The sequence below is a fragment of the Ovis aries genome, chromosome 3 (genome assembly GCF_016772045.2).
Source record: "Ovis aries strain OAR_USU_Benz2616 breed Rambouillet chromosome 3, ARS-UI_Ramb_v3.0, whole genome shotgun sequence".
Classification (NCBI taxonomy): Eukaryota; Metazoa; Chordata; class Mammalia; order Artiodactyla; family Bovidae; genus Ovis; species Ovis aries.
The window spans coordinates 31249964-31263535 of NC_056056.1; the positions used below are offsets into that span (position 1 = coordinate 31249964).

Below are 13572 nucleotides of genomic sequence, written 5' to 3' on the forward strand. Positions count from 1 at the left end.
GCAGTGAGCAGACGCTAGACCCGTGAGCTTCCTTGGCCGTTGTGTCCTGTTCTCATGCTGTCTCCACCCCCCGACATGTACAGCTGTGGGCCTGACAGAGAGCTGATGTGGTGGTGACTTGAGTACCTTGAACACAGGTCAAAGGGTCCCTTGAAGCATTGAAGCAGCCAGCCCCAGAGTCTACCACCATGAAAGGGACAAGCCTCAGAGAAGAAACTGGAACAGAGAAGGTGGGAGGGAAGGGGGAAATCCCAGTCTCTCTGGGCTCTACTGAGTGTCCAGACTTGAGGTGGGTTCTTCCTTCAGTGTGAATTCCAGTGTGGTTGGTCCTAAGATGGGGGTTGCCCCACATAGCCAGGATGGACCCTCCTGGAAAACAGCTTGGGAGGCCGAATTCTACTTCCTCTTTCCCCTGCTCTCAACCCCCTCCTGGCCTATAATTCTGTTTTACTCCCCAAGAGTCGAGATAAGTCTTGTTCAAATGTTACAGCCTGGCTGCGGGAGTGCAGGGGGAACCAAAGGAAGAGCCTTGTTCACATTTGGGTCAGAGTTCTCAGTGGGCAGCAGGGTCACACAGGTGGAGCCTCCACAGTTGATCCACCCACCTGGCCACCTGGACAGAGCTGGAGAGGAGAGAACCCCATCCCTCAGCACCAAGAAGGAGGGAAGCACCCATTCGCACCGCAATCCAGCTCAGCAACACCAGCAGCTGGCCCTCCTGTCTCTGAATTAGGATGCCAGCCCCTGCCCTGCCTCCCATGGGGTCTGCGTGGCCATCTAATGAGGGAGAGAAGATGCAGAAAACACTCCACCAAGCCCATGGCACCAGGCAAATGTGAAGCGTCATCATGAAAAGCTTCAATTTATGGGTCTGAAGGAGAAGCAACATCTGGGAAAGAATTATTGCAATTTAAAGGGAGGATGCAGGCCTGGTTTATAAGAGCGAAATCTGGAAGCCACGTCTGATTTTTTTTCTCAAACTGGTTTGTATTCCAATCATGAAGCTGTGGTGTGAACGTCCAGATGTTCGAAGTGAAATTGTAGAAAATGAGTGGAGTCTTGGAGGCATTCTCCCTCCTTCAGCAGAGCCTTACTGAGCATCTACTACGTGCCAGGTGCCACACGTTCTGGCCGCAGCTTCCCGCCGCCGCGGGCCAGTCGGTGGAACAGGTTTGCTGGCGTCTCTGCCCTTCTCTCCGCAGCCCTCCGGAATTGCACGGTCATCCTGGCCCTGGATCCAGGCACAGGAAGACCTCTGTTAACTTGTGCAGGACTCTAAGTGGTGGCGCTGACTCAGGGAGTCCTAGTTAGTTGAAGCGGGTCGGCCATGCAACAAGAAAGTAGTTCGTGTGGGAGCAGTTGATTTGCAACTTTCTTTTACTGAATCGTTTCAGTCTGGGTTTCTGGCGAGCCCTGTTGTAGCAAGACTTCAAACCCAGCCAGTGCCTGGGCACCCCCTTTTCCCCATCTCCCCATTCTCCTTGCTCCAACCAGCCAAGCAGGACAGAAGAGGGGCTGCTGAGAAGCCTCCATTCGTGACACCGAGTTCTTATCTAACATTCCCAGTAATTCACTCCAGGAGGGTCTGTTCTTCAAGAGTGCAAAAGACCTACTGCAGAGGAGTTTTCAGCAGAAAGGGTGAATGAAGGCAGGAGGAGGAGGGCCAGGAAGGAGGAGCAGGTGTAGGTCTGGTCACAGTGGTGGAGGAGAGCTGATGCCATCAAGGACATGAGGCTGGACACGGCAGGACACTGGGAAGAGTCCAGACTGGCCTGGGTTCTCCAGGGCCCCTGCCATGGAGGGCTGCTGGCCGGGGAGGAATGTGACCTGTTTGGGGTTGAGCACAGTCCCTCTGGCAGCAGCAGAGCCATGTTGTGGGGGGTAAGAGGGGGTGCTGTGGCTATGATCCAGGTGTGAGAAGGGAAGGCCTCACCCCAGGTAGCCATGATGGAGACTGGAGAGAACTGTTCTGAGCAGTGACAGGGCAAGTGGCGGTGCCAGGCCCTGAGATGAGGGTCTGGTAGCACCGAGTGTGGGGGACGGTACACTATCAGGTGGGCTGGGGGGGACTGACTGCTGGAGTGGAAGCTGCAAGGAAACCTCCGTGCAGTGGCTGTGAGCTACCAAACTCCACTCTGCCCAACAGCATCCGCCTCTTCAGAATGGAATTTCTCTCATAGGAAAGAATTTAAATTTCCTCTTGGGATGGGGGAGGCTGACAATGAAAAAGGTTGAGAAACTCTGAGTTAATAGTAGCAAGAATCTGGATGAGCTACCTTCCTATTGACTGGGGTTGGGGGCGGAGGAGGGGACGCGTCTGTGATCTCTCTGCCGTGGGAAGGGTCTGTGCAAGGTGAGGGGGGTCACTTGGGAACCTGACCACCTCGAAGCATCTGGCATTGGCTGACAAGCTGGCAACAGGGATCGGGGGAGAGACCAGTTGGGTCATGGGGTTGGTTTGGGCTCACCAGGACCTGATTGGAATGTGATGTCCATTGACACCTGTGCTTTTTTCAGCCCAGGGTGATGACTTCAGAGAAAACACAAAACAACTCTAGGCTCCTCATTGACTGGGGTCCAAGGAACAAGTGGGCTGAAATTCAGAACAAAGACGTAGGGTGGGAGGACAAACCTAGAGCTCTAGTTCTAGCTCCCTCCCACTTCCACTTGCTATGTGACTTTAGAGGATTCTTATTTTCCATGAGCCTCAGCTTCCTCATCTATAAAATGGGAATACTAATAGTAACGTATTCATAAGCTTATTAAAATGTACACGATAAACTGTGAACAGCTAGACATTGTAAATGTCAAATGTTATGAAAATATTGTTATTATGCTTCGGTGAGGAGTCATGGCCTCTGAAGATCCTGTCTTTCTTTGAAGAATATGTGCCCACAGAGTAACTCGCCAGGCAATACATCCCCATCGTGGGGAATATGTAATGGGTCTCATCAGTGGCCAATTCTGGCCCTTAATGGCAACAAGAAGCCTCCACATTGTGCTACATCTTTGCATCTTAATTCTCTCCTTGAAAAAGCAGTGCCTTCCAGACCCCGGTCCATAAACTGTCGAGAACCTGATAGATAAACACTCAGAGAGAGTGTTTATTTGGAGATTGGCAACACGCCTGCAAGCTTTGGTGAGCCATGGTTAATATTATTAATGGATGGCCTATTTTTCCCTCTTCTCAAATGCAGGAGAATGTGAATGAGTGTTCCCCTTGCAGGATACATTCAGAACCGCCATCCAAGCCTGTGCCAGGGGTGCCCAAGGGTCCTTCTCCAGGACTGATGGGAGGGTGGGTGTGGGAGCTGGTTTTCTTGCTCTAGTTTACAGCCTCCAGTTACTTTGCTCTTTTCCTTCTAAGGAAGAATCCTCGTTTCCCAGTTGGCTGAGGGGTGGTGAGCTGCCTGGACACTGGAGTTGTAATTGGGTAGCATGGTCAAGACCCAGGCAGAGCTGCTCTCTGATCCTGTATCAAATGGGAGCCTCCCTAATTGGTTTCTCCTCTCTTAAGGCAGCTTCTCTCCCCTTAAAAAATTGGTATCTTTTATAGGGAAGTAAAAATGAAATCCTGGGGCCTTTGTTTATTATTCTCTTGGCTATCAATTTGGTTCATGTCAGAAACCATCTTTATTTATAGACTTAGAGTTAGAATGGGTCTCAAAAATATCTCTGAGTTTAATTTTGAGGATCTCCCAGCATTTAGACAGTTATGTAACCCAAACAGCCCATCCATGGGTCTTGGTTTTATATTGGCCTTTATGCTCTGTCAAACTCAATCAGCATCTCATAAGGGCCTTGAGCGGAGAAGGCAATGGCAACCCACGCCAGTACTCTTGCCTGGGAAATCCCATGGGTGGAGGAGCCTGGTAGGCTGCAGTCCATGGGGTTGCAAAGAGTCGGACGTGACTGAGCGACTTCACTTTCACTTTTCACTTTCATGCATTGGAGAAGGAAATGGCAACCCACTCCAGCGATCTTGCCTGAAGAATCCCAGGGACGGGGGACCCTGGTGGAGTGCACAGAGTCAGAAATGATTGAAGTGACTTAGCAGCAGCAGCAAGGGCCTTGAGAAGGTGAAGGACTTAAGACCAATTTCACAGACATTGACTTATTACTTATTTTTAAAACTTAAGTTAAAAAAGTCCCTCATCCTTTGGCTTTTTAAATTTTCTTTTCCATAGGCCTGGAAGCTGTCCTTTGAGGATGAGATTAGTGGGAGAGAAAAGGTTGGTTTGACCAGAGAGGTCAGAAGTCAAGTCCAGAGGTTGAACCTTCATCTCCCTCAGGGATGAAAACTCATACCTGCTTCCCTGGAATTCCTAGTTTCCTTCCTGAGATTCATTTCCCCAGGCCATGATCTTTGGAAACTGAAGATTTTACAGTGTTATCTTGGGAATTATATTGTTACTAGAAATCGGTTTCTAGTCATTTATTTTAAAATCATTTTAAGTACCATGCATCTCATTAGAGTAGAATATGTTTAGGTAGATGGATGGAACTTACAGGCTTTCTAAGAAGAAAACATAGTGCATAATGAAGGGTCTATACATACCCCCATGTGATGGGTGCTGTGGGCCAGAGATTCAGACATTAAGATAATGTCTGTTCTCAGGATGCTCAGGATGCAAGTATTAGTGGTTGGGTGGGAGAAAGAAGAGCTAGAAGAGTTAAGAGATGAAATTACTGAGACATCAACTAATGCTAAATATGAGCCGAGAACAGCTAGAAACCCCTCAAGGGAGGGGCCTCTGGTCGGGGTGGGCAGAGATGTCATGACGGAGGTGTGACTTGCCCTGGGACTGTGAGCAGGTGATGGCAATAGTGAGATGCTGATGGTTTTGCTGTGGATGATAATTATGTACCAGTTTCTCTGATACATTAATAAAGAGAAATGAGAGTTCATAGAAATTAACTAATTTAGTCAGTGTCACAAAACTAAGGGCCATGTTAGAATTCTAATTCAGATGTCTGATTTCCACAGTCTTGCTTCTAACTGTCTCTGAGAATGTATTCATTAGGGTCTTGACAGAAAACAGACACATCCAAATGTGTAATCTGAAGAGAGTTCAATGAAAGGGCTATTCACAAAGGTGTAAACACAGTGGGAAGAGAGCATAAAACAGGGCAGTACCCCAGGGCTCATAATCAGGACAAGGGGAGGGAGCTGTTACTGGAAGGCAGAGAGAGCTGTGTCCTCCTCAACACCAGCCACCAGCCATGACCTTCAGCAGAAGGTCCCAGCCATCTCATGAAGACTCTGCAAGGAAGAAGGAGAGAGGGCAAATAAACACCCAGGCCACCCCAACCCCGGGTCTCCTGCTGGTGTCTGCATTGGCTGAACATAACTGGAAGTCCCAGGGTCTCAGAGCTGGAGAGATGCTCTCCATGCTAACTGGGTGAGCCTCCCACGACACAGAAATGGACGGGGAGCTGACCTGGAGGAGCGGACAGAAGATACCCAGCACAGCCTGTGATGTCTAACGTCAGCTCGCGCTAGGATCTTTTCAGAAGCACATTAGGGAACAGTGCCAGAGAACTCCACTCTGCATGTGGTTTATTTTTGTTCAGAACTTTATTTCAGTTATCTCCTCTAGAAGTTGGCCTCTGGGGACCACAAAGGAGGAAGGAAGAGGCCATTGTCACAGAACAGTGTAGACAGCCCTGCTGGCTCGCCCCCTGAACTGCCCCTCAGCTCCTGTCTGCCATATCCATCTGGCACAGCCCAGAGAGTCGAGCCGTCTAAGATGGAGAAAAGGGAAGCCAATAAACCTGACATTGGCAACCAAGAGTTTGTCTCGAGAGTGAGAGCTCTTTCTAAAGCTTTGTGGCCAGCGTCTTGGGCTTTCAGTTAGTTAGTAGGCTTTACAGTGGCTCAGCAGTGGCTCCTGCTCTCCAATGCAGGAGATGTGACTTCGATCCTTGGGTGGGGAAGATCCTCTGCAGAAGAAAGTGGCAACCCGTTCCGGTATTCTTGCCTAGGAAACCCCATGGACAGAAGAGCCTGGCAGGTTACAGTCCATGGGGTCGCAAGAGTCAGACACAACTTAGCAACTAAAAGGCCCCCACTCTTCCAGTGGCCTGCAAGGCCCCACACAAACTGAATTCTCACCTTTCCAGCTTAATGTCCTATGTGGCTGTCCCATGTCCAGCCACAGCAGAGGGTCCTTGCAGATCCAGGAACACGAGTCACTGATTCTTCCTCTGCTCTGAATGCTCCCCTTCCCTGGACACCTGCACGGCCCATACCTGCGTCACTTTCCAGCATGCTCAAATGTCATACTCTCACGGGGCCTGCTGCCCCAACCACCCTCTCTAATCTGTACCACACCCTGCACTCATCTCTTGCTCCACTTCTTCTCTAGCAGATAGTCCTGACTGCCTTCTAATTTACTGTACAATTTGTACTTATTTCTTAAGCTTATTGCTTATTCTGTGTTTCCATCCACTAGAAGATGAGCTCCAGGAGGGCAGGATTTTTTTCTTCTGTTTCTTTGTATTCCTAGTGCCTAGACACTGCCTGACGCATAACAGGGACTCCATTATGTACTGAATGAATGAATGGGTAAATAAATGAATGAGATCCTCAAGGATCTTAAAATGGACTGACCGCTGTCCCCTAGTCCTCTCTCTTCCCCAACACATATCTGCCAACGATCTTTCCCAGAAATACATCGATCGTTTGTTGTCACCAGTACTGTCGATACTTTGTGGCCAAAGTGTTCGATTTAACCGTGAGCTTCACGGAAGCTTGGTAGAGGAAATGTGTTCACGACTTTGGCTCCATGTCAGAGTTTAATGGTGACCTTGGCTTACTTTGCTTCCCTACAGAGGTTATTTCTTAATCATAAAGGGAACACACTATCCTTAGAAAAAATACTATTTTTGCCACTTTCAGCTTTAAAGTGGCTATTCAATATGGCCCACATGTCTGTCCACAGCAGCTGAAAAAGCTTAAGGTGAGAGGCTCAGAGAAAGACCCATTGTGTCATTGGAGCGAAGCGCATCGTAAGATGAAATTAGTTTACAATAACTTATTTACCTGTCCACATCCTTCATATCACATTAAAGCTTTGCCCAGCTAGCCAGGACTCTGGAGTGCTAAGAGGAAAAGGGAAAATCAATTGATAATGATATATTCAATTTAGAAAAATATATTGATCCCCAGTAATGACAGTTTGTGCATTTATTGCAGTGGAGGGTGATGTTGCCTGTCGTGAAGATGGTATTCACATATATTATATGTGAAAGGGGAAACTAGGAATAACCCTGCCTCCCCTTAATAGATAGTCTCTTTCTATGAGGTATTAATCTATATATTTCATAAAAACCTTCCTTCCGGGAACCCATCGTTTGCGTCCTCAAGGTCTTCTAGTCTATTGTCTAAAAGTAATGATATGTTTTGGTGATTCTCAAGTCTGTGTCCTGTTCTCTTTTCAGCATTAAATTAAAGATGTACATTTTTTTATTTTTTCCCATCTCTGGAATTTCTTGGTTTGGATTAGATGGAAAGGAACACCGTGATTCTCATTGTTATTGAGTGATTATGGCTTTGCTGTGGGGATTAGAGCTTTGTGCATTGGGGAGTGGGGAACTGAGATCTCATATCTGCCCCGTGGGGTTCTCTGCTACCCACTCAGACCCTCTTATCTTGGTGGCCAGGGCAGAGTTTGGGCATGGCCTGTGCGTGGTCATCCACACCAGAAAATCCAAGGTAGGGACAAGCTCCCATTTAGGGTGGGGACCACCTAAGATGCTGGAATTCCAAAAAGAGCTTTTCAAAAAAGATGCTATCTTTTCCCCACCGCACCCTCACTCTTCTCTTGTCTCTTTTTAGACAGCCTGGCCTCCTGGTGATGCTCACATTGTGCTAAGTGTTGGTGGCTATCGAGGATTTTGCATCCTGGGGACGAATCCTGAGCTTGCCAGAGACGGACGGTGCAAGGTAGGTCAGCTCACCTAAAAGTCAGAAAGACTTTTCTCTGACAGTGATTACTTCGGGGAAGTGAGGTATAATAGATGTAGCTGGTCCTCTTGCCATATTGTTCATGCGATTTTTACCACAGACCTGAGATTCACTGGTACCCAGAGCCAAGCTTAGCCCTCGGGGGCCCCACCCTTCTGGAATCAATGCACAAGTGTGACTGGTACTCTTGATCACTCACTTGGGGCTCTGGCCCTGTAGGAATTTGGGTCTGGGGGCAGCTAGAAGCTACGTGACCCTTAAGCTCCTCAAAAATTGTAATTCTTCCTTTATAATTTAACTTTCTCTTGTTATTAAAATAGTATTGTTAAGTGTCATTAAAATATTATTGATATTGTTAATATTAAAATAAGCAATATTATAGTATTTGCTCATTGTAAAAATATTTTTAAAGATAGCACCTAAAATTATATAAATTATTTATAAGCATAGTCCTGAGAAATAACCATTTCAGTGTCCCTTTCCTGGCTGTTTTCCTTTACATAGAGGGTACACACACACGTACACACACAGATGAGGTCACATGGTGTGTACTACTTGGTAACTCGTTATGTCGACTTCACAGTCTGTCCCAGGTACCTTTCCAAGCCACTAAATACAATTCTATAACATCTTTTTTTGGGGGGCCATGCCCTGAGGCATGTGGGATTCTAGTTCCCTGACCAGGGATCAAACCTGCACCCCCTGCATTGGAAGCATGGAGTTCCAACCACTGGACCACCTGGCAAGCCCCTCTAGCATTTGTAAAGGCTTCATATCGTATGGCTATAATAAGCTGTAAAGTTTACTTGCATGTGTGTTAGTCGCTCAGTCGTGTCCAACTCTTTGTGACCCCATGGATTGTAGCCCGCCAGGCTTCTCTGTCCATGGGATTCTCCAGGCAAGAGAACTGGAGTGGGTAGCCATTCCCTTCTCCAGCACATCTTTCTGACACAGGGATCAAACCGGGGTCTCCCACATTACAGGCAGATTCTTCACCATCTGAGCCACCAGGGAAAGCCCCACAGCTTATTTAACCAGTGCCTTAATAATGGAAATTTAGTGCATTTTTGATACATCGCTCTTACCAATAACACTACAACAAACATTTTTGCGTATGTGTCTTTACATAGTCATTTGATTATTTTCTTGGATTAAACTTATAGAGCTCAGGCTTGAAGTTTTGATTCAGGAGCCTCCAACCTAGATGGTGAAGACCAGGCAGTCAGGGGAGTTGGGGCGGGGGGGGCGGTTCCCAAAATAATGAAGGTGGGAGCTGGGGGCACAGGCAGTGAGATTCAGGCCTGTTGAAGCTGAATGGCCTAGGCTAGCACGTCTCGATGACCCTTGAGCCTTTAGAGGTCCCGGGGCTAGTGTCACCCAGCATCACTCCTGGGGCCTGGTGCTGGGGAGCTCAGGTGTGTGCTCTCCGCAGGACCACGCCCTGGTGCCCACTGACCAAGAGCCTCAGGGCCTCTGCCTGGGGCCAGCCTGGAGCCTGAACCCCAGCTTCCTTCCACATCAGGGGCCTTGGCAGCAGACCAGCCAGCTTCCTCCATGTCCCCATTGTCCACTGGTCAGAGAGCTTTCTCTCTGGACTCAGAGGCAGTGGGGCTGGGGTGCCTTCCACTCCCAGGGCCCTCACAAACAGAAGGGATCCCAAGGTGCAGCAGCCATGGCAGTCAGCAGGAAGCTGGAGGGGGCTCCAGGCCAGGCCTGAATCAGCTGCTGAAACAGAAGAAACATCCAAGTGCCTCCAGCCTGCTGCCACCCAGCACCCCAGTAAGGGTGGCCAGCGGGGGCAGATGGGCTCCTGACCTTGAGAGTTGTTCTCGGAGCACCACTGGCTGGCTGGACAGTTATCCGGCTACTCATCCTGGACACTAGGGAACGCTTTGCTTCTGCAACTGCCGGGCCAGAGAGGAGAGTTGGAAAACTAGCTTCAGTCGGAAAACTGAGCCTGTTGGAGCAGTGGTAAAGGACCCACCTGCCAATGCAGGAGACGCGAGTTCAATGTCTGGGTTGGGAAGATCTCCCAGAGAAGGAAATGGCAACCCACTCCAGTATTCTTGCCTGGAAAATGTCATGGACAGAGGAGCCTGGTGGGCTCCAGTCCATGGGATTACAAAGAGTCAACACAACTTAAGGACCAAACAACAAGAACAAGAAGCTTGGATTTGGTGACCACGGCTTTCAGTGTTTGAGAAAAGATTCAGGAAACGCTCTTCACTGAAGTCAGCCTTCCAAGAATATGTCTTCAAGGTCTAGGGTGAGTGTGGGTGGCAGAGAGGGGACAGAGAGACCCAGGCAATGGTTCTGATGGCCCTTATTTGGGAGTCTTCTCCTCCCCACCTCTGTTGCAGGGTGACACACGGCTCTTATTCATCCCAGCCTTGGAGAAGCCTGTATTTTAAGACTGGGAGGGCACTGAAGGTGACCTCACCAGGCATATCTGATAGGATACACTCCCTGTGGGCCTCACATCTCTGTACCCACTGTGAACGCCTGGTGATCTTTCCCACCACCTGGCCAGCCCTGGAGGATGGGAATCACATTGATTCTCTCTGTGTTCCCTTCCCCCATCCCACCTAGTGCCTGCTGGGCTTTCAATAAATATTCACCGTACACTCAGTCATAACCATTCCTTGGAGCACCACCTCAGCACGTGGCCCAGTGCTGGGCTGTCCATTTCCTTCACATGCGGGACTCCCACTGGTTCCCCAGAAGACAGGAAGTTTCCACGGCCCACTTTGGCCCCTTGGTGACCAGTGGTAGAGCCATCACCTTCCTGCGGAAACTGGATCAGATTGCTTTGCTCTGTGTTTCCTGCTACAAAGCAGTGTCTGCTCAGATAAAGAACATGGAGGGCTGCTCTCTGCTTGGCAGTGGTTTGATGAGAATCATCTGCGTAACCGAGAGGATGGTACCAGAACCAGCCAGTGGGAGGGAGATCTGAGGCCAGCACTGCAGTGTGTGATCCTGGCTGCGGCAAGTTGGGGGTCAAGCTAAGGACCCAGTTTGTGTAAGACTGAGGGTTGAGCCAAGAATGGCATTAATAGACACCTAGGCAGAACTGATCAGGGGGTAGGAACGCCCCTGAGTAGCATCCCCAGGCTCCATCCTGGGACTCTCAGTGCTGCCCACCCAGGCCCCATGTCCCTCTGTGAGCCCGGCATCCTGGGAGGACATTGCAAATGTCCCCAGGTCTAACGAGACCTGGAGTTGTTCCAGAAAGGACACCATGTGTTGCGCCCTGGACATTTGCACTCACAGCAGCTTCACCCTGCAAAGCCATCCCAAAGGCGCCCTTGCTGACCACACACATCCTCTCCTGCCTTCACTCCCTTGCTCTGCACAGCCTCTCTTCTATGGATCCCCAGTCCCTCCTCCCTCCTTCCCTTACTCATCCATCCCCTTTTGGCTTCCACCCTGAACCAACGGGCTGGGGCACAGATCCTTCAGTGGAGCCTTAGCCAAATCCTGAGCCCTGGCCGGGCATCCTTCATGCATCACTGGCCCATTCCCAGCCTGGTCCCTGCAGCTGATCCCTTCCTTCCCTCTTGTCCTCAAGACCTCCTGCCCACCCTGGACTCCTCAGTCAGGGTCCTTTTCGTTTCATGGAGAAATGGAGCCTGCCACCTTCAGCTTGGGCGGTCTGTATCTCCCTGTCTTTCTGGCCACTCCAGACCGTCTTTCCTTCTGCCTGTAAACGAGGGTGTTTGGGCTGCTGCATTTTCCTCAGCTTTTCTGTCTCTCAGCGGCCCCCCTACCCTCTCTGCTTTGGCTGTCCCCGGGGCTTGATTCTCAGGAAACATCTCTGTCCCAAGTTCCTGACCTCGTCTTTGTAGTTCTGAGAATCCATTACCCACCTGTCTGATTGCATCACAGACTCAGCCTGGCCAAGAGAAGCCACCTCACGGCTATGAAGTATCGCCTCTCCCTCAGCTCTCTGTGAACCTCTGTCTCCTTTGCCTTGAGCCTCTCATCCTCCTTTCTGGACCATGAGCTTCTAGAGGACAGGGACCATTTTCTTATCTCCCTGTTATGACATCAGATGATGTTATTCAGTTCAGAGATCACAAGACTGCAGGACAGAGTGACCTCACAGACAATGTATTGGATGGGACCCTGGAAGGAGAGACCACTGGGCTCTCATCCCAAACCCACCACTAGCTCCTGACAAGCCCCATGCAACTTTCTGGAGGGCATGGCTTCCCACTCCAGTAGACTGTCTGGAGAATTCCATGGAGAGAGGAGCCTGGTGGGCTATAGTCCATAGAGTCACAAAGAGTTGGACACAACTGAGTGACTAATACACACAAGCTGTCACAAGACCTTTTTTCCTATGGAGCATATGGATATGCCCACATTTAGGATTTTGTGGCAGTCAATGTCCATCCTGTCACCGTGACCCCTTGGCTGGGACCTTTGGGAGAAGTGTCTGATTTCAGGGCAGACATATTCTACTGAGCCTTCATCATAGTATTTCATACTGGATCATGTTGTAACAGATCAGCTCCTTGTTTGCCTTTTGCAAGTCCAAACCATGGCTTTCAAACCCAGTGGCATATTAAAATCATCTAGGGAAATTTTTACAGGTCCGATATCCAGGCAACACAATAGGTCAATTAGACCAAAATTTCTCGGGCTGAGACCCAGACATTCATATTCTTGTGACACACCCCAGGCCATTCCAGTAGAAGGCCAAGGTCAGAGGCACCACCAAGCATGGAGGCAAATCTGTGACCCACTTGTAGCAAATGCATGGGACTTCCTACGTGTAGTTTCATGGAGGCAGCATGCCTTGCACCATTGCCTGCCCCTACGCTTGTTTGTCTTACAGTATCCTTGTAAGTCACCTTCAATCCTTTCTGAACTCAGTGAGGTGAAAACAAACAGAATAGAAAGTTTCCTGCTTTTCCCTGGCTGGGCCCTGGGCACAGCTCCTGCCTCATTGGACCTCCCAGGAAAGAGGATTGCAGACGCCCTCCCCCACCCACAAGTGCCAGGCTAGAACGTTTGGTGCTGGTGATCCCACAGTGGGGAATTGCAGCCAGTCTTCCTAGAGCTTTTCCTAGAGTTCTCCAGGGACTGACAGGGTCATCCACCAGAGCAGCACTGTGCCCAGGATGGTGGCTGCACCCTCCTTGTCTGCCCTCCTTGGCCTGTGAGACTCAGCCCCATGCTGAACCATTGACTATCAATCAGCCAAAGGCAGGCAATGCCCCAGGAGTGGAAACCCCGTTTCTGGAGCTGAGTTGTTGAGGAACAGAATGCACACAAGGGGTGCAGTTCCCCTTAGCTAATAGGGATGGGGCGGGGCGCACACGGCAGTTTTCACTCCAGCTGCAAAACCTTGTTTGGCACCTGGGCTAGAAATAGCTTATCTGTAAACCTCAGAGTTTATTTTTTGGCCAAGTCTGATTTTCCAGGCGACCTGTCTCCTTCCTTACATTGCACCTGCCCCAGAGACCAGGGCTGATGACTCACAGTTGTGAGTCTGTGCCCTACAGGAGGGCACCTGGCCTGGGGGCCTGGGAGTTGACACCCAGCTTGCACTCTGCCAGCTTCATTGTGTACTGTGAGGGCTCAGAGGGAGGGCACCT

The 13572-nt window shown here is 49.7% G+C and overlaps 1 protein-coding gene across 1 annotated transcript in view; it reads left to right on the forward strand.

The window, feature by feature from the left end:
- Nucleotides 1-13572, forward strand: part of KLHL29 (kelch like family member 29) — a 331664-nt gene that overhangs the window by 84349 nt on the left and 233743 nt on the right. The window contains exon 2 of the mRNA XM_042245841.2: nt 7841-7948. The gene's annotated coding sequence lies outside the window, so the exon portion shown is untranslated. The remainder of the gene's footprint in view (nt 1-7840; nt 7949-13572) is intronic.